The sequence below is a fragment of the Protopterus annectens genome, chromosome 2.part0 (assembly GCF_019279795.1).
Source record: "Protopterus annectens isolate FY-2018-M chromosome 2.part0, PAN1.0, whole genome shotgun sequence".
NCBI lineage: Eukaryota > Metazoa > Chordata > Ceratodontiformes > Protopteridae > Protopterus > Protopterus annectens.
Window position 1 is genome coordinate 1,107,302,402 of NC_056728.1, and position 19,542 is coordinate 1,107,321,943.

At 41.3% G+C, this 19,542-nt stretch overlaps 1 protein-coding gene across 1 annotated transcript in view; it reads right to left on the bottom strand.

The window, feature by feature from the left end:
• ARHGEF38 (Rho guanine nucleotide exchange factor 38) overlaps positions 1-19,542 on the bottom strand; it is a 627,494-nt gene that overhangs the window by 544,430 nt on the left and 63,522 nt on the right. The gene's annotated exons all lie outside the window — the stretch shown is intronic.

Here is a 19,542-nt window from a genome sequence, read left to right on the forward strand (position 1 = left end):
TTGAGACAGGTTCCTTAAGGTTGTGTACCAGTATTGGCAGGGCCAGTCCAGGGCAATTAATATCCGCTTTGGTTTCTCTTGTCTGACTTTTAGGAGGACCTTGGGTAGAAGAGGCAGAGGAGGAAAGGCGTAAACTGAAGGATAGGGCATCCACTTTCCATGTTTGTCTGTGATAAGTCCTTGTGCAGAATCTTTTCAATTGATAATTTTGAGGAGAGGCAAATAGATCTATGTCTGGGCTCCCCCATTTCTCTGTTATCATGCTGAAGACTTGTGGATTTAGTTTCCACTCATGAGGATCCATAACGTTTCTGCTTAAATCGTCTGCCAGAGCGTTTTGTTTTCCTGGCAGGAATTGAGCTTGAAGATGTATTTGGTAGGTCAAAGCTGTGTCCCACAGTGCCATGGCTAATCTGCAAAGGGGGTATGAGTGTGTTCCCCCTTGCTTGTTTATATACCACATGACTGTGGTGCTGTCCGTCTTTATCAGTAGTTGTTCTGGATGAAGTAAGTCCTTGAATGCTGTTAGGGCATTTTGAACAGCTAGCATCCCTTTCTGGTTGATATGTAGATGCATTTGTTTTGGTTTCCATAACCCCTGAATGCATCTTCCTCCCATGTGGGCCCCCAAGGCATAATCTGATGGGTCTGTTGTTAAAGTTTGGCTGGCAGAGGGTAGAGTGAAGGGCTGTCCCATGTTTTGGTGACATGCCTTTGCCCACCATAGAAACTCCTGTTGCAGGCATGGAATGAGAGGAATCATTGTTTCCAGACTGTGTGCATGTTGACTCCATAAACTTTTTCAGTACCATTGAAGTTTCCTCATATGCAGTCTTGCATATGGAATCAGTAGGATGCATGATGCCATGAAGCCCAGAGCCTGCAGAATTTGCCTTGCAGAAGACTGTGTTTTTGTTGCCATCAGTTTGAAGTAAGCAGTCAGTTGCCCTTGCTTGTCTGGCATGAGGTAAGCCATCTGAGCAGTTGTAACCAAGCTTGCTCCCAGGAATGTTATCTTTTGAGAGGGTACCAGTTGTGATTTATTTTCGTTTATTGTGTACCCTAGGCACGTTAGAAGCCTTTTCACAAACACCAGGTGTCGAAGAAGAGTATCCTTGTTCTCTGCTTGAATGAGACAGTCATCCAAGTAAGGATATATTTGTATACTTCTTTGTCTGCAAAATGCAATTACTGGTGCCAGGCACTTTGTAAAGACCCTGGGCGCAGTAGATAAGCTAAACGGCACTGCAGACAATTGGTAATGCATTAAGCCAGCCTTGAATCTGAGGTATCTTCTGCACGATTGTCTTATTGGGACGTGCAGGTATGCCTCTTTTAGGTCTAAAGTCACCAGCCAAGCATTCTTGCCCGGCATGGGCAGAAGCTGCTGCAAAGTCAGCATTTTGAACTTTGGAATGTACAGGTATGTGTTCAAAATCGATAAAACCAGTATTGGCCTCCAGGCCTTGTCATTTCTGGGTACCATGAACAGTCTTGAGTAAAACCCTTGTCCTTTTTCCTGTTCTGGTACAGTCTGAATGGCCCCCATATCCATGAGGGATGTAACCTGTTTCTGTGCCTCTGCCCATTGATTTTTTGGCAGATCTGGCCAACAATTTGCCATTGGCAGAGTGTGGAAATGGAATCTGTATCCCTGTGATACGATGTTTAGTACCCACTTGTCCTGGGTTATTAACTGTCAATTTTGAGCAAAAAGTGCTAATTTTCCCCCTATGGGTGCTGCCAAAAGATAAGTGCTTGGTGTAGGCAGAGGGAAGTCATTGGGATTGCTTTCTGTAGGTTTGCGCTTTATCCCCTCCAGATTTGGAGGTGGAAGTGCCCCATTACTTTGACCTGTATGAATCTTGCGCCTAGTATCTGGAACCTTTAGGGCGTCTGGATTTTCCCCTTTGAGCTCTGTCTGACACAGGAAAGGACCAATTTTTTGTAGGTCAGTGTCTACTGAATCTTGGTGGCTGCACTTGTAAGAAGCCTTTAACAGTTTACATAGACTTAGCTTTGTCTTCCACTTTCTTTAAAACCTCTTCTGCCTTAATACCAAACAGAGAATCATGCTGTAAAGGTGCATCTAGCACTTTAGCTTTAACATGATCAGGCAAATTTTGTTCCTTTAACCATGCATGCCTCCTAATTACAGATCCAGTAACTGCAGCCCTGCAGGAGGCCTCTAAGGAATCAAAACCACATTGCAAAGTATGCTTTCTAACTTGTTCAACTGCATGCAATAATTCCTGCAATTCTTTATTTTCTGCACATTCTGAAATCAACATCATTTTCTGTTTCAGTAATCCAATAACATGTTGTTGGTACTTGAGCATATGAAGTTGGAAGTTTAAGGCCCTGATTGCCAAGGTTGCAGATGTATAAACCTTTTTTCCCCATCTGTCTAGTGCCCTAGAATCTCTGTCAGAGGGGGTAGGATTTTTTGCTGTTGAGGCCTTAACTCCCTTTGGACCAGTGAAATAGTTTCAGGATCAGCAGCAGGGTTTCTAAATAAAAATTGATGTGAGTCAGGGACCCTGTAATATCTGTCAGGCTTACTGGGAGCCGGAGGTAAGGAGTCAGGGGTCAAGCTTGATTCCGAAAACACATCATCCACAATGTCTAAAACAGGGGGAATGGCTAAAGGCTTCTGCTGAGGGAGAAGAAGGAAATCCCTGAGCCTCTTTTTTGATTCTGAGAAGTCTTGACTTTCCCAGTGAAAATGCTCCCTCAAAGTATGCAATGTTTCTCCAAATTAATAATTCTCAGGAGGAGATGCAAATGGAATAGACTCCACAGCATCAGAATCCTCATAGGGAAGTATAGATAATTCCTGATCAGAAGAGGAATCAGAAGAAATAGAAACCTGATCTGAAGATTCATAATCAGTGTCTTGCCTAGGCCTCTTATCTGGAAGGGGATAAGGTAATAAGGTCTTCAGCCATTTTGATCATCTGTTTTTTAGGCATAGAGGCCTGTGCATGCAGCTCATGTGTTGGTTTTTTAGTTTTAGAAGTTGCTTTTGTCTTTGGTTTTGCAGCTGTCATCGGAGAAACATCCTTCAGTCCAATACCTTGAGTATCTTGTGGCATGCCAGAATCCCCATGGGTGTCGGTAGAGGCCTGCGACTCGAAGGTAGCAGATATCAGGGGCTGCAAAAGCACCTCACTGAGTACCGGCGAACCGCTGACTGGCTTAGGAGAAGCTTCATTGTCGGTTTTGGATATCAACTGCCTTTCTCTGTCCTTTTCTTTCCGTTTTTTTATGTAGTCCGGTAGTCGAATTGCTATCCGATGACATTTCTGGGTAGTTAAATCTGTTTCCAAAATACTTTGATGCAAAAATATACCGATGCTTAATAGTGCGTTGGTTAAATCTAACACAAAACTGACAGCCAGGCACATTGTGATCAGGGCCTAGACAAGGAATACAGTATAAATGGAAATCCTTATGAGGTATTTGCTTCCCACAAGTAATACAATTATTAACTTTTTCCTGACATCAGTAAAAAGCAAGAAAAAAGTTTCCTCAATGGGGTACTTAGCTATAGTGAAGACTTAGGTTCTGAAACTGAAACTCGAATATTTCAGTAGTCGGCTGACCGGCACTTGCGAAATGCTTCTGCTTCTGGCACTGTGCGGCAAGAAAGACTAAAGAAAATGGCGTCAGCTGCATGTTTTATACCCCTGATGACCTGATATAATGAAGAGAAGACAGCAACTGATGCAGGACCCAAGACTTTGGAATTCTGGCCGACTGAGTGCAACCTGCCAGCAGATTACCCAAATGTAATGACTGCAACAGTGAAACACGAAGAGCATCTAGTCTAACTCTCAACCTAAGCACTCAAAAAGCATCATACAGCCCAGCACTTGCTCAGACCTAATAGCAAGCACTAATATACCCTGACACTTGATTGCCCAGCAGGCAAGGCTCTTTATTCACCCATCACCAACCAATTGACTAAGCACCTCACCCTACTATTCAGGCATGACCAAAGGGCAATTTCAGGTGTACTTTCCAGTCCAGCTAGTGAATCTGGGTATCCGGAAGCAATGTTACAACTGCCTCATGTACACAGACAACCCTCTCCTCCTACCACAAAACACTAACATATGCGAGAGATGCAATTATACAGCCAAACCAGAAGCTAAGCTGTCCCACCTAAGACTGGAACAGACAGTCTAGAGGAGAAGGTTATCACTTGCACCACACCTCCAGCCACACATAGATCTACTAAAACAGCACTGGCAAAAAATACATATAAATACACAAAATCATACTCAGAGGTGCTAAATAAAAACCTGCAAAAGCATCAGAGACCTCCAAAGCAGACACCCAAGCAACCTGCACCTCCCGTCACAAACCAGACAACACATAAAACACAAAATCAGTGTGCCACACAATCACAGCCCTTAAGGTGAAATAACATACCTAACACACTAGTAAAAGTTGACTCTATAGTCAGGCACACTGATGTCCCACTCACTAGGCTGGACAAGCAGAAGGTTACTGTTAGCTGCCTGTTGGGAGCTAGAATCTGCCACATAACACAAGCACTCAGGTCACTCCAGAACAAGTACAAATATGACTCTGTCATTGTTCATGTTGGTGTGAATGACCTGAGATGTACCTCCCTGGACTACATGAAAAAAGACATGGAAGAGCTCTCTGATCATGTAATCCAGGCTGATATGACTCTGACCCTGAGTAGCATCCTGCCCTCACCAAGAATGACAACTCAGTATAAAGAAAAAAATTATCAATTTCAACAATTAGCTAAGCTTCTGATGTCATTCAAAGGGGATCCAGTATCTGCCAGCCTGGGATGACATGCTCAACAAGACGCGTTGCTTTGCAAGAGACGGTTTGTACCTGTCATCCCTAGGCTTTCGAATACTGGCCAAGGCTCTTGCTGCCCCTATAGTGCCTTTTTTAGGCAAGGCTAAAAGTCAAACCCACCTCCGTAAACAGTACAATTAACAAAAAACTGAGGGTTATGCTACTAAATTCCAGGAGTTTAAATCTCAAAATGCACGCACTCGAAGCAATACTCAGTATGAAGAACGTCGACATATGTGCAGTGACTGAAACCTGGTTCAAGGCTCCAGAGAGCACCACAGCACTACCAGTCTACAACTCATACCACACACTCTGGCCACAGAACACAGACCAAAACACAAAAGGAGGGGGTGTATCCATATTCATCAAGGATACCTACACCTCCAGGTTAGTGGTGCAGCATGATACCTCTGAGATCATCCATGTGCAATTAACATCAGGCAAATCTGCAATACAAATTGTAGCCTGCTACAGATCACCCTCCATGACCCAGGACCACCACTCCACCTTTCTGGAGACACTGGAAAACATGAAGGTCCTACTGAACACCCTGATATTGGGCAATTTCAATTACCCTAACATTCACTGGGAAAACTACTCGAGTACAAACTCCCAGGCCCAGCACTTCCTAGAATTCATCAACTCAAATGCCCTGGATCAGCTGGTAAACTCCCCTACCAGTGGTGAAAACATATTGGACCTAGTCATCACCAACATGGACTACAGGTGTTCCACACCGGTGGTCAACCCGTCACTGGTTAGATCAGACCACAAACTAATCACTCTGGATGCCCACACCCCACCACCACACCACAACTAAGGAAACCACAGTAAAAAACTTTTCTAAAGCAAACTTCACCTTACTTAAGACAGAGGTGGTAAGTTTCACAGCCCCCACGCTAAAGGGTAATGCTGCCCAAGATGCAGAAACCATTAAAAATGCACTCTATGAGCACCTACAAGGATGTATGGATGGTGCCATCCCTAGCAAAACCAAGACTTACTCCTCTAAGAGAAGGAAACCAGTTTGGTGGACCCCTGCCATAAACAGGCTATACAACAGAGGGAGGAAACTAGTTCAGAAAAAATGCAAATCCCAAGAAGGAAAGACATCCCTGATTAGTATCAGTAAGAAACTAAGGTCCCTCATAAAATCATCTAAGGCTAACTTCGAAAGAAAAATAGCCAAGGATTCAAAAGATAACCACAAAGCCTTCTTTAGCTATGTTAAGAATCTAAGTGGGAACTTGCAGATATGCACTGAACTAGTGCAAAATAGCACAAAATATTCTGAACCTACTGATATTGCTAACATCCTGGCAGATAGATTCAGTACAAACTTCACCCCCCCTCTCACCCCCAAAAGGGCCCACAAAAATACCAGAAAAGTATAGTGTCCTGGAAATCACAGATGCACAAGTGAAAACAGCCCTTTCAAACACCAAAATCACAGCGTCAGTGGGGCCAGATGGTGTCCCAAGCTGCAACTTGCATGAACTACAGAACAAACTAACCCCCACCTAAACACGCTGTTCAACTTCAGCCTCTCCACAGGCTACATGCCCATAGAATGGTGCACAGCAATGGTTATTCCTCTCCACAAAGGAGGGGCCACAACTGACCCTGGTAACTATTGCCCCATAAGCCTGACTAGCCTGGTCTACAAGGCTATGGAGGGCATCATCATGGAACTCATGAACAAAGACATTGAGAACCTCCAAACACTTGACCCGACCCAGTTCTGCTTTGTTAAGGGCAGATCATGCCTACTAAACCTGGTTGACTTCTTCAAGACAGTCACCAAGGCCATAGATGAGGGAAAGGTGGTTCACACAGCCTACCTTGACCTCACCAAGGCTTTTGACACCATTCCCCACTCAGGTATTACAGAAAAACTCACCAGCCTGAACATAAGCCCTTACGTCACGAGATGGGTTGCCAACTGGCTTACATACAGAACTCACACGGTAAGAATAACAGGCTCCAGGTCCGACTCTAAACCAGTCACAAGTGGTGTCCCACAAGGCTCGGTCCTGGGATCCTTACTGTTCGGCATATACTTCTCAGAAGTATAGGCAAACACAGGAGGGCTATGGCTAGCCAAGTTCACCGATGACTGCAAACTGGTAGCCATAATTGACTCTCCGGATGACATGGACATCCTCCAAAAGGGCCTTACTGAGATGGACACCTGGTGTCAAAGTCATAGCCTCAAGCTAAATGCCAAAAAATGTATAGTCATCCCATTTGGGAATACAAAACACCCTTGAATTACCACATAGGTGGCAGCCCCCTTAATACAGAAGAGGTAATAAGAGATCTGGGTACCCAGGTAGATAGTAATCTCTCCTTTGACAATCATATTGCCAAAGTAGTTAGGAAATCCTTCTATGTGGCCCATCTAATTACTAAAGGGTTTGCATCTATAAATAAAGAGGTTATAGTGCCCCTCTACTCATCACTCATCAGACCCATCATAGAGTACAATGCCCCATTTGGGATGTACCTCACAAGACACTTCCAACAGCTGGAAAGACCACAAAAGTACCTCACCAAGAGGATTACTGGCCTCAAACATATGTCCTATGCAGCCCAACTGAAAAAACTCTGGCTGTTATCAGTGACATAGATCTCTGCCTTACTTACAAAGCCATGTCCAACTCAGAATTGATGGACATGCTCCACCTAAAGAAATCCAAGTCACTGCAAGCCACATGATCTAGTGAGCTAAACCTTGCCACAACAATAAACAGAACATGCTGGAAGGATAGATTCTTGTCACAGAGACTCCCCATGCTTTGGAACAAAATTCCAAACTACATTAGGCAGAGCCCCTCACTAACACTCTTCAAGAGAAACCTTGACGAGTGGATGAGTAACAGAAAATACACCCCTGGGATCACTTCATTGGCTCTGCTTGACAGAGGATCAGTTAATTAATCAATGGGGCAGCGAAAGCCGAAACACTCTGGCTAGGCTTATAAATGCCCTTGGGCAGATAGCCTAGTACCTACCTATGAACCTATGAAACGTAGATATTTCCTGCATGATTCCCTGATTGGGATGTGGAGGTACGCCTCTTTTAGGTCTAGGGTGGCTAACCAAGCATTCTTGGAGAGAATAGGTAGTAGTTGTTGGAGGGTGAGCATTTGGAATTTTGGAATCATCAAGAAGGTGTTTAGAATGGATAGATCAAGGATGGGGCACCAAGTGCCCTATTTTCCTGGGTACCAGGAAAAGCCTGGAGTAGAAACCTTGGCCTAATTGTTCTGCAGGAATGTGCTCTATTGCCCTCATAGAGAGCAAGGAAAGGACTTGCCTTTTGGCTTCTGCCCACGGTTTGTAGGAATATCTGGGAACCCTTTTGGGGTTGGTAGAGTGTGGAAAGAAAATCTGGGACTCTATGTTGAGGACCCAGTGGTTGTTGGTAATGGTGGCCCAGGTACTTGTGTGGAAGGAGAGTTTTCCTCCTAGGGACAAGTGCAGGTGGGCAGAGGGAGGGGGTGGAAGTGGAGAGTCATTGTGAGTTCTTACCATGAGGGGGTGGCTTAGCACTCCCTGGTTTTGAAGTGGAGGAACTCCATTGTTTTGATTTCTGCATTCCCTGTGACTGTTGTTTGGGGGGTCTGCTTCCCCGGGGTTTGGGCTGAACTGACCTGGAGGGGGCAGGAAGTGACCACTGCTTGGAGGGGCAATGCTTACTGAACCTGGGTGGCTGGACCTGCAGGAAGTCCTTAACTGTCTGCATAGATTTAGCTTTTTCTTCCATCTTTTTTAAGACCTCCTCTGCCTTGGTGCCAAATAAGTTGTCTTTGTGCAAGGGGCATCCAATAATTTGGATCTGACATGATCTGGAAAGGGCTGTTCCTTACGCCAAGCATGCCTTCTAAGGACAGAACTAGTGACTGCTGCCCTGCAAGAAGCTTCTAGGTTGTCAAAACCACAGTGGAATGTGTGCTTAGTTACTTGACTTGCAGAATGCATTCACTCTTGTAACTCTTTATTTTCTGCACAAGCAGGAAAAGATGAAATTTTTTCTTTAAGGAGTTCCATGGTGTGTTGCTGAAATGGTAGCATATGGAACTGACAATTTAGTGCTCTGATAGCAAGAGTAGCAGAGATGTATACTTTTTTACCCCATCTGTCTAATGCTCGGGAATCCCTATCTGAGGGGGTGGGATTCCTAGCAGAAGTTGCTTTGATTCCTTTATGCCCTTGAGAAATAACCTCAGGGTCAGCAGTAGGATTTTTGAAAATAAATTTGTAAGAGTCAGGGACTCTATAGTACCTGTCAGGTTTCCTGGGAGCAGGTGGGAAGGTGTCAGGAGTCAAACTAGATTCCATGAAAACATCATCCACAACATCCAGGACAGGAGGAATGGCCAAGGGTCTGTGCTGTGGAAGATCTAAGAATTCCCTGAGTCTCTTTTTAGACTGAGGGTGGTCCTGAAATTCCCATTGGAAATGCTCCCTTAAAGTATGCAGGATTTCCCCAAAGGAAAAGTCCTCGGGTGGAGAAGCTGAAGGAATGGATTCCTCTGCATCAAAATCCTCATAAGCAGAAAGGAGTTGCATGTCATCATATTCAGATGCATCAGAGTCATCGGACTCCTGTTCAGATAAAACTACTGGGGATAAATCTCTTTTTCTTTTGGAAGGGGTAGCTTGGCTTTCTCTGATCAGCATTATAAGGTCTTCTGCCATTTTAAGCATTTGAGACTGAGGCAAGGAAGCAGGTGCCTGAGATTGGGTCATCGGTTTCTTGGGTGTGGTTCATACCCTGGGCCTTAGAAACTTGGTAGTTTTAGAAAGAATGGTAGATGGGAAAGAAGTCATTGGTCTGTGTCGAGAAATGGTAGTCCGAAATACTTCCTCAGAAGCCGGTGCCTGCTCAGCGGCTCCGGACCCATCCGAGGTAGAGACATCTGCAGGATCCTTAGTTGATGAAGAGTTTTGTGGCATACCGGACTCCGAAAGCATCTCGGTAGTGGCCTATGAATCCACAGAAGTGGGCATCAGGGGCTGCGAAAGTGCCTCACTGAGGACCGGAGAACTGACGACTAGCTTAACAGAAGCTTCGTCGATAGGTTTGGACCTGTGCAGTCTGTCTCTGTCTTTATCCTTACATTTTTTCAGAAGATCTGCTGTTGGATGACTTACCGAAGCCATATCAAAGTTCAAGGACTGACAGCAAAAATATCTAGCTAAAATAAAGGCCCAATGATGTATAGTTCTGGCATTGAACAAAGCACAAAAATGACAGTGAGGGACATTGTGGTCTGGGCCTAAGCAAGTGACGCAGTAAGAATTAAAGTCTTGGTGTGGTATTTGCTTTCCACAGGTGAGACAATTGTTCACTTTTTCTGACATCGGTTAGAGCAAGAAAAAAGGATCCCCAACGGGGTACTTAGCTTTAGAAGACGTCAGCCTCAATTTAGAAAATGAAACTAAGGTAGCAGCTGACCGGCACTCATGCAAACTGCTTCTGGCTCCTCAGCAAAAAAGACTGATGTAATGGCATCGGCTGCCTTACTTTATACTTCTGATGACCTGACATCAGTCCTGAAGCAACAGCAACTGATGCAGAAATACTAAGCCTCTGGTATTCAGGCTGACTGAAGGCTACCCTGGCAGGGATAACCCAAATATGATGACTGCAACAGAGAAACACGAAGAACATCTGTCCCTGACTTTTTCCCCCAATAATAGTTACTTGCTATCTGTGTAACTGCACTCACTTGTGCTTTTATTTTCTTTTGTGACTGGTAGTACATAGAATAGATAAAACTCCATACAATACAAATAGTTCTGATCAAGTCTCACCAATCATAAATGAAAATGATGTACTTACCATAATGACAGATCTCTGCTGTTTGTTTCTGTCCTTTCTCAACTGGATCTGACTTTGGCCATTTTTTCAGATTTAGGATCTGTAGCTCAGGCTGCTGCCCTTATCTAAAATCCCCTCCTGTCTCTAACATTACCTCAGACTGAATTTGCACTCAAATCCTATAAGAAAACCATTACATAAATTATAAACATATACTACTAGAAAAAAATGCATGACAGAGCAAAGGAAAAAATCTGCACTGGAGCTACAAGTACACATAATGCTGTATCAATGATAGCCCATACAGTCATACCAGGAGCCAAGGGAAGAAACACTTTTCACAAAATGGAAAGGGGGAAGGAGGGAAGGAAGTTGAGGAAGGATGGAAAGAGACAACACAGATCTATCATTATGGTAAGTACATCACTTTTGTATCTGATGTCTTTTCCAGCCATTCCCCAACTGAGTGGACAGAGTCCTCAGCTACTTAGTTCCATGAGTGATCTTATGGAAGAATGCTCCAAAGTATGGCAGAACTGGAAGCCACCTTATCTCTGGAAAGCAAATCCAATTTATAATGGGAAATAGAAGTATGAACATTAGACCAAGTGACAGTAGCACAAATGTCATCAATTGAAACCTAGAAAAGAAGGCTGAAGAAGTAGAGACAGATACTGATGAGTGTGCTGTTGGTGGTTTTGGTAGAGCTGAACCTTTTTGCTTATAAACATGGGAGATACAGTCAGTTAAACACCTAGCTAAGGTGACCTTTGACACCATGAGCCATCTTGGTCTTAGAATATGAAACAAAAACAAATTGATCTGATTTCCTTAAAGGTTTGGTTCAATAAAGGTAGAATCATAGTTGTCTGTGTATATCCTATAAATTGAGCAGGTATTCACCTTTATTTGAAAAATTTGGAAAGAAGATTGTAAGATTAATACTCTGAGTGAAGTCTGTGAAGCTACTTTAAGCAAGAATGAAGGATTGGTAAGTAAAGTAACCCTGGCATTGTGGAAAATAATATAAGGAGGTTAGCAAGATCGAGCTGGGAATGCTGACCCCTGTCTGGCTGAAGTAATCACTAAAAGGAAAAGGGTTTTCCAAGTCAGAAATTTTAGATCCACATTGGCAACAGGTTCAAAAGCTTGGGTCAAGGCTTTTAGTCAGACAGTCAATCCCAAGGAGTAGTAGGATCCTTAAGTGAAGGTCTAAGAAGAAAGGTACCTCTGAGAAAGGCTTTGCACAATTTGAGTGAGGCTAAACAAGTGTGATTGTCTCTCATATGGAAATTTGAGATGCCTGCTAACTGCAACATAGAATAACTATTTCTGTTTTGAAAAATAGAGGCAAGGAATTCTAACACTGCTCTAATAGGAGCAGAAAAAGGATCTAGATTTCTCTGTGACATCCAAATAGAAAATATTTTCCATTTAATTTTGTTAACTTTCCTAGTAGACAGTTTCTGAGAAATGTGGACCACTTGAGATGAAAACCAAGAAAGACTAGTCTTCATTGGAAGTGGAGAAACCATGTGGTTAGTTTTAGGGTGTGAATATCCATGTGAGGCATTCCAGATGGATGAGACAGTAGATCCAAATTTGGATCCAGCAGCCAAGGAGGGTGTACCAGATGAGGCCTGAGGTAGGGAAACCACACTTGTCGTGGCCAAAAAGGGGCAATGAGGAAGGCTTGATTTTCCATTGTAAAGCATTCCTGTAAAAAGAATGTTGGCATTGGGGAGTTTGTGGAAAAGTGTATCAGAGACTGGAGGGCCAGTCATGAATCACAACATCTCTCAGGAGCTCCTCCTTTGGTGGGGGAATCAGAAAAAAGCACCTGCTGCATTTGGAACTAGTGGGAGTGACAAAAAGAGTGCAGCATGGTTAGTCCCATTGATGAAAGATTTATGTCACCACTGCTGGGTTGACAAACCACTCATGAGGTAGCAGAATATATCTGGTCAGCCTGTCCTCTAGAATGATGGTCCTCCCCAGAATGTGCATTGTCAAAGCTGTTGGAAAATATAGCCCACTGCCACACTCTCAATGCTTCTCGACACATGGGATAGGAGTGTGATCCCCCTTGTTTGTTGATGTACCAGAGTACTGATATGTTGTCAGTCTGAATAGAAATCACCCCTAGAGGAAGGACATCCTGAAATGCCAGCAACATTAGGAGGAGTCCCCTCATCTCTAAGACAGTGATGTGAAACCTGGTCTCTGATGAGGGCCATGTACCTTGGCCCATCTTTCCCAGGTAATGCCCTCCCCCATTGGGAAGCATCCATGGTTATTGTGGCTTTGGGAGAGGGAGGTACAAAAGGATGGCCCCAAACACGTCTGAAGATTGAACCCACCAGTTCACATGATTTCAAAAGATTCTTGTTAAGCATATTGGAAAAGTCATGGGTTGGGATCTGATAGACCACTGGACTGCTACAGCCCACAGTAGCAGTCCTATATAATATCTTGTCAACAGGGCCAAAGTAATGGATGCTGCCATTGATTCTAGAAGATGAAGAGCTAGTCTGAGAGGTAACGACAGAGAGGGAAAAAGGAAGGCACTATAAGAAGAAGAAGAAGAAGAAAAAATGAATACTGAGCAAAATAAATTAAGTATTTCAAAAACATATTTAATTACCAAAAAACACTAGGAAAGCCAAACACAAACGAAAACCAGCCTTCACACAAAGTAACACAGGCTGAAATCCACTGATCCAAACACAAAAATTTATTTAAAACATGAAACGAAGTAAGCGCTTTCATCTGGTATATATAACCAGACTTCTTAAGACAACTAAAAACGGCATGCAAAGCAATTTATATACATCAGAGTCACAACTGGTCACACCCCACTTAAACTTAATGAGCGCAAAGAAAAGAAAAACTTTTTGTGCTAACCAAAATGCATGATGCAGCTAAAAAAGTATCTCATATAAATCACTTTGTAGAATAAAAAAATACATATGAATATGTTCTAAAATCAGAAAATTTATCATACAATAAATAGCCTAAACCTACATGGTATGAAACATTTTGTAAAAATGCATACATATGTAAATAATTATGCTAACATTATTATGCAAAAAAATTGAAACATATAGTTCTAAAAAAACATTTAACCTAGTCTATATCAAATTAAATTCAGGGACACCCTCACTAACTAGAACTAGAAAAATACTTTTAATTTTAACTTGCTTGATATGAAAACTGTGTCATTTAAACCTGGCGGGAGTATGCATGAAAAAAACCTGCCACCACATTTCTTTCTCTTCAAGGAATATCTTCCATGGGCCCCCCCTATCCCCACATTTTACTTGTTGTATTACAAATTTAAATGTATGATCAGGGAAAAGTTTTGTGTGCCTATATAGTGCATTTTTCTCATTATGTTGCCGCATTTTATATCTATGCTCATATATCCTTTGAGCCAGTTTGTGTTGAGTTTTGCCTATATAAAAGGCTGGGCACTTGGTACACATAGCGGCATACATGACTGTTTGAGTATAACAACTATATTTACCTTTAATCTTAATCCTTTTATCACGTATAGTAATACTAGTAGTTGGCAGAATACAATTACACTGGTGGCACATACCACATGGATACATCTTTCCGTCTATTCCCTCATCTGTAGTTTGTTCCAGGAGGCCCTTGATATTCCTGCCCTTTCTAAAAACAAAGTTAGGTTTCCTACCACAAATCCCAGCCAAACTGGGTTCACTCAATAATACAGGCCAATTCTTATTAAGAATGTCCTGTACATTATGACTCTCACTGGAAAAGGTGGATACGAATGGTCATGAAGGGCTAAAATTCTGCTGGGTATCCATTACCTGAGAATTATCTAACGAAGTGTCCCTCCTATGACACTCATAGCTGTCTCCAGATAAGCAGGTACCATCCCCAGAGGTAGGGGGGCAGGGAACATTCCCTGCACACCCCAAGATGGGGATATAAAAACCAAACACCACTAGCCTGAATTATGAATCACATCTGAACTCTATGGGTGGCAAGCAAGATCTGAGGTAATGTTGAGGACATGAAGGCATTATGGGTAAGGGTTGGAGCCTGAGCTGTGGATCCCAAGTTTGGAAAATCAGCCAAAATTGGATCTGAGAGCCAATCAGTTAAGGAATGGATGGAAAATACAACATCTGATCCAATTCTCAACACAGAGTCCAAGATTCACCCCTCAAGTTTTGCTCATGAGGTGAATTTGTTGGCATCAGTGCCTCAAACACATAAAAATATGGCTATGATTGGAGACCCAATCATAGCCCTCTATGCTCTGCTCTGGTAGCACGAAATTATCTACGTTTTTAAATGTAGATTTGTATTACTTTTCACTGTTGTTATGCTCTGCTTTGACTACAAAGCCCATGTAAACCCCCACACCATTTTCCCTTGATATCTTACTTATAATCTGTAAGACATTTCTAAAAATATTTCCATTTCCAGCGTCACTAAACAACTTCATGCTTGTGTACGTACAGCAGGTAAAAGTGTTCTTACTTCTTAGGCTTCCTGCTTTGAAATGCATAACTCACTGGATCAAGAAATTCTGACAGCGTTGCTTGCAGTACAGCTGTGATTATTTTCATAACACAGGAATAAATAATCACATCTAAAGAGCAAATTTTAACTCATTCACTGCCAGCAGCTGTGAAAAATTCAGCCTACATATAGCCTAAGAATACTAAACCTTTTCTGAAAAGGGTAAGCATAAATGAAATATATGCTGTCAAAAAGTCAATCAGGAATGCTGTTCATAAGAAACTCTTCTTCACAATTATAGTAGCGCATTCAAAAAATGTATATTAATACTGTAACACATAGTACAAAAATGCCAGACTTCAAATGCAGTCTAAATTTTCACAATTCTAACAAATAACTTTCAGTATCTTTGACACTTGCCATCAGCAGCACTTAGTTTTCACCTGAACAAGAAACATACATATGACTACAAACAATTCCTTTCTGGGTAGTTGTGTTTTTTTAATATTTGCAGAAGTGATGAAAAATTATTCCTATTTGCATAATTAATAATGTAAACAACATTCTCAGTGTCTCAAGCTGCTCAAATTACAGTGCAAGTAACTGCAGGTATCAGTGACAGTTTTCTCCTGCATCATCTAAGGTTTCAGCTGCCAGCCTGCAGCAGTTTCTAAGTTACTTTGTATTGCCAGCGTTATTGTATACATGGCAATATTGCATAGTGTCATCATAAATAAAAAACAATTTGCAAAGTCTGTAGTGCAGTTTATTCTACATGCACAGTGATATATGTTTCTGTCTCCCACTTGACATTTCATGATGCACCACAATAAAATGTAAGTCATTAATTTATGAAAATAATGCGTAACATGTAACAAGCATTGAATAGCATCTTCACTGCATTGCATCCTAGGTGAACATCTTTGTGTTATTTTGCTTCCACTGTCCTGGCTTTTAAATTTGTTTCCTTTCATTAATAGGTAAATCACTCAGTTAAGTGCACCAGGTCCAAACTATGTGAATGTACCATAAGGAGCAGTGATTATCAAATGGAAATAAACTGAAAATAATACATATTCTTAATGAATTAAAAAAAGCTAAGCAGGCAAACAAAAAGGAGCTAAAAGTGAAATATCATAGGAATCCATGCAAAATTTTAAATGAACTGCTCTGTTTCCACACCAGTTTTGCTGTGTACTAAAACTAGCCAGTCAGTGCCAAACATATCTTTTGAAAGTGCCTGACTTATATAATAACCAATGACGAATTCATACAAGCCACAATCATATTAAGCAGCTGTTGACTGTTTGCACAAAATCATCACAAATGTACTGTATAACTCTGCTAAAATAAGGTAGTAAATAATCATGATTATAGTTCTTTTATATTTGTGATGGATAGCTACAGAAAATTATTGAACTGCAAAACTAATCTCTATATGTGTACATAGGTTACTTAAGGTTTGTGTGACTAATGGGGGTCACCTAAGGTGAACTGTTCTTGTGCAGATCTATGTTTCTACTTCAGGTTTTACAGATTTATAAACACGAGCACACACACACACACACACACACACACACACACACACACGCACACACGCACACGCATGCTCACACACACACACACACACACACACACACACACACACACACATTTCATGACACAACAATATCAGATTGGGTTTAAAATGCACAACCGTGTTAATGCTAAACATATGTGAATCAATAAGTTTACCCTCATTCTTTTTGCTGATGTCTGCCAAAACAGCTTAAGCCTGAAATTACTCTCAAGACTTTATTCAAGCCAAATTTCATGGCAAAAGGATGAGAAAAGTTGTTGTTGTGTCTTTCGGCTTTTCCCAGTTAGGGGTCATCACAGCGGAACTCCGGTCCGCTAATGATTGGCAGTAGATTTTTACGTGCCGAGTTACTGGCCCTGACGCACAACCTTCAACGAAGGTACGCCCATTCACGCATGTCTCCACACAGAAGACACTCTAGCTGAGAATCGAACAGGACAACGTCTTACTGTGAGGCGACAACGCTACCACAGCACCACCACTGCAGTCTTAAATGGATGAAAAAAGTTTATGCAGCTCAGATATAAATTTGCTCAATTTATACCTCCAATAAATCACATTTTTTTGATGCCGAGCATTTATTGTAAGTGAGATGTAACAATTCATTCAGTGTGAAAAATTAATGGGATATGTTTATTTGACAAGCACATTTTCTCTTGAATATAGCTGTTGACTTTTTTTTTTTAAATGGATGAAAAAAGTCATCAGCTATATTCAAGAGAAAATGTGCTTGTCAAATAAACATATCCCATTCATTTTTTACAATGAATGAATTGTTACACCTGACTTACAATAAATGCTGGGCATCAAAAAATGTGATTTATTGGAGGTATAAACTGAGCAAATTTATATCTGAGATGCAAAAACATGTAGGAAAGCATCAGCTGCCATAGAGGTGTTACTGGCGAAGTCTTTTAGGGGTATTCATTGTAAACTACAAAGTACAAATACATTTCATGGAGAGGTCTTACACAGAGCAGTGAGGACCATTAGTGTTTCACATCTCTCACTACAAGGTATAGACTGCAAGGTCTATATTATATGAACGAAAGTTCATATAATCGATCGCTCTAATGAGCAGAAATCCCGCAAATCAAGATGCGTGCTGTGGGATCACAGTACAGTGAGGATTGGAGTATTTGCCCTTTCCTCACTGTAGCGCGATCTCAGAGTTGGAATATATATTTAGTGGGGGTTCAATTTCCGGGATTTTCGCTCATTAGAGCGATCGATTAAATGAACTTTCAGTCATATAATATAGACCCTAGACTGCACATATAAAAACATGAAAATATCACATGCTTATGTTGTATCCTGTGTTACACTTGACACAAGGTCATTCCTATGAAATGGAGAAAATTTTTGTACTTCTCCAAAATTTTTGTCTTACTGCTTCAGCGGTAACATTTTATCCTATATTTGAAAAATGAAAGCTATTTTATTTGACGGAAAATTGTGTCTTGGAGGTGTAAAAAAGTTACAGTACATATCAGGTCAATGTGGGTCCCACCATTTAAAAAAGGTCTGATAGGCTTGTAATGTAATGATCAGACATTTGTCACTGCAGTATTTATGCAGTATCTGTAAGAAATGGTTCAAATATTCCAAAATTGTATGCCTATGAACATATTATACCTTTTGGAATTTCAAAGGCAACTTGAGGCTGAAGGAACTACTTGGACTATTGGAAGGTACCGAAAGTCCCATAAACATTTAGTGTAGTACTGGCACCTTTATCACCTCTGTTGCATGTAAACCATTCCTATCTGAGATCTGAAAATTTCAGGGACTGTATATCTGTGCTGTAGCATGCTTTTTGGTGGGCTGGTACTACCATAGAATTAGAAAGTGCAGTGACAGAACTATTCTGTATTTAAAACCTCCCTATGACTTTGTAGGGATTCTGGTGAAGTGGACCCCAAAACTTTTAAACCATCATCTCCCAAACAATGTGATACATCTCTTAAAATGTTGCAGTAGGTAATAAGCCTTGCTTATCAAACCATCAAGCTTTTTTTTTAAATGAGAGGTTTTTTGCAACTTTATAGTGGAGCATAAAAGTTTCTTAGAATTATTAGCATTTTCACAATTTTTTTCATTAAAAACATAAAAGCTTTGTCTATTGTTGAAGACCTTGATGACTTACAGAGCAATGATAATTAACATTCTGACAAACAGAGATACACAGTTTTGCATTTTTAGATGTGGTACTTTAAAGTCTCTCATCCCAGATTAATTTGCACTAACAAGTTATAATTTTCAGAGCTGTATTTTTACCACTTTAAAACATTTGACCCAGATGTTTTCCTTTCTCATACTATTATACTCAGTGGAATTTTTTAAGATATAGTGGGAAAACACAATTAATTAATTGAAGATGGATGCAAGACAACCACTCTAAGCAGGCAGCTAGAAGTTGAACAGTGTTGATTTTATATGTAAACAGATACACCTTTTAGTCTCTACTATCCAAACACACGTACTGTAGATCTAAATACAGGTACAGGGCTAGGTGTTACATATTCATCTGCTGATCTGTAAGATGGATTCTCATCCAGGCACAGGATTATACAGCAGATGGGAATCGAAAAGCCAGACAGTCTCTGAGCCTGGTCATACTACTAGTGTTTAACATGTCAACACAACGTTGTGAGTCATACACTAGGGAGGAATACTGTGCACTGGAACATATAGTTTCTTACTGTACACTGACAAAATATGCATTGTGTACATTGAGTATTACTGACACAGTGTTCTTCAAATATTATATTTCATTCCACACAAACGC